Source organism: Phalaenopsis equestris, unplaced genomic scaffold (assembly GCF_001263595.1).
Source record: "Phalaenopsis equestris unplaced genomic scaffold, ASM126359v1 Scaffold000224, whole genome shotgun sequence".
NCBI classification, from domain to species: Eukaryota; Viridiplantae; Streptophyta; class Magnoliopsida; order Asparagales; family Orchidaceae; genus Phalaenopsis; species Phalaenopsis equestris.
Window position 1 is genome coordinate 3,130,017 of NW_018164666.1, and position 2,349 is coordinate 3,132,365.

Consider the following 2,349-nt stretch of genomic DNA (forward strand, 5'->3'; position numbering starts at 1 on the left):
AAGCACATATTACGGTACGTGAAAGGAACTTTAAACCTTGGTTGTGTTTATGAGAAGAAGAAAGGAAGCTTGGAACTGACTGGTTATTCAGATAGTGATCTAGCTGGTGATACTAATGATAGGAAAAGTACCTCAGGTTTAATATTTTTTCTTGGGTCAAGTCCTATTAGTTGGTGTTCACAAAACAGAAAGTGGTTGTGTTATCTTCCTGTGAAGCAGAGTACATCGCTGCATGTGCAGCAACGTGTCAAGAAGTGTGACTGGGACGACTATTGGCAGATTTGTTAAAAACTGAAGTTAAGAAAGTAGTTCTGAAGATTGATAATCAGTCCGCAATTGCATTAAGCAAGAATTCAGTTTGCATTAAGCAAGAATTCAGTTTATCATGAGAGGAGCAAACATATCGATACTCGATTCCACTACATTAGAGATTGTGTTGAATCTAGAATGATTGAAATTCAACATGTTTGTACAGAAGATCAACGTGCTGATATTCTGACAAAGTCACTTGCAAAATTGAAGTTCTTGGAGATGAGAGAAGAAATTGGTGTGCGAATCGTCAGTGAAGAACAACAAGCTTAAGGAGGAGATTGTTGTGTTAATCTAGTTGTCTCTAGAAATTGTTTATGTATTTTTGCACATTTTTCATGTGGGTTAAGAAGTTTTGAAAACCGTTTTGTGGTTAGGTGGTTAGGAAAACCGTTAAGTGGTTGGTTAGTTTTATTTTCAAAAAAATGTGATGTAGTTGCTTATAAATTAAACCAGAAAATGTAGAGGGTGTGAACTACTAAAAAAATTCCTCCATTTTTGTTGGCGTTTAAAATTTGGTTTTGAAAACCAACAATAAATGTCTCATTTGGAGTTTATTCATAAGAGTTTAATTTACTAATTAAACAAACATGCACATTTTTTATAATTACTTCATTAATAAGTGAACGTACTCGAGAGAAGCTTGTATAAAATTCTTTTTTTTTATCATTTTTATAATTACTTCATTAATAAGTGAACGTACTCGAGAGAAGCTTGTATAAAATTCTTTTTTTTTTATCATGAATGATATTCTTTTAAATTTGTTAACAAGCATTAAGAAATGTGATTAAGGCAGTGCATATTTATATGTGATCACGGTGAAGTCTTGCTCTTTTGTACGTTAGATTACTTTTGTTTATGAATACAAACTATTTGTTAATACTTTTAAAATTCTTGTTTATTAATTTGTTCACTCAATAAATATTTCAATTTTGAACTTAATCGGCTACCCTCGTTAATAGGTTCATTTTTTTAAATAACTTACGCTTCATAGTGTTGTTTTTAAATTTACTTGACTAAGATCATTTGATTCGCTAATGAGCTAAACTTGATCAGTCAAGCTCTAATAGCCATAACTATGAAAATCATTACTCAACCTTGAGCTCGATGTAATTTTAGCGAATATCAAGTTCTAAGAAGTTCTTACTTGATTTAGCTTGACTTTGCTTGATTTATTTGTAACACTAGTACCAACCTAGTTATTTATATATATGCTCCACCAGATAGCTTCATATAGGAGAAAATTATTGATCTTTCATGTTATTGTGGTTGTTATTACAACTCTTTCTTTTATGCATTAATAGCAAAAACTCCTTTTTCAGAATTTTTTAAATTAAATAATAAATAAATAATTTTTAAAAATACTTGTTAGTTTAAGGCTATTTCTTGAGCTTTTGAGTCTTGGAACTATCAAGGATTATGGACATGTAGCTATTTTAAAAATCTCATATCTATATGAATGCATTTGACATATTGAACTTGACTTCACAAAAAGTCATCAGTTTGGGGATAATAAAAAAACTAAATAGCATTGCTCGAGGCTATTTGAGTTGAGGGCAATATGTTGCTCATCTTTTTTTAATATAATTGATGCGTGCTAGAAAATTCGTGGCGGTAGAGTAATGGATTATCGTCTTAGCGTTGCACGAGAATTCAGCACACACTCAGATAAAAATGAATCGAGTTGTGATCACATCAAAAATTTTTACGTGGAAAACCCATAAAAAGGGGAAAAACCACGGGGTCTGGCCCAGTTGTAAAAATTCACTATAAGTTGATGATTACAAATGTCTCTTGTCCCGCAGGCGGGAAAGGGTAACTAGCTTTCCACTTTACAACGTCAACTGATGACGTCTAGTAAGCGATGATTGACGGAGGATGACAGTGATCAACGGTAGTCGACGACAATCAGTGACGGTCGGTGGTGGTCGACAGAGGTCAGGGGTGGCTGATGACGGACGATGGTGGTCGACGGAGGTTAGTGATGACTGACGGGGATTAGCGGTGTCGGACGGTGGGCGACAGAGGTCAGCAGTGGCT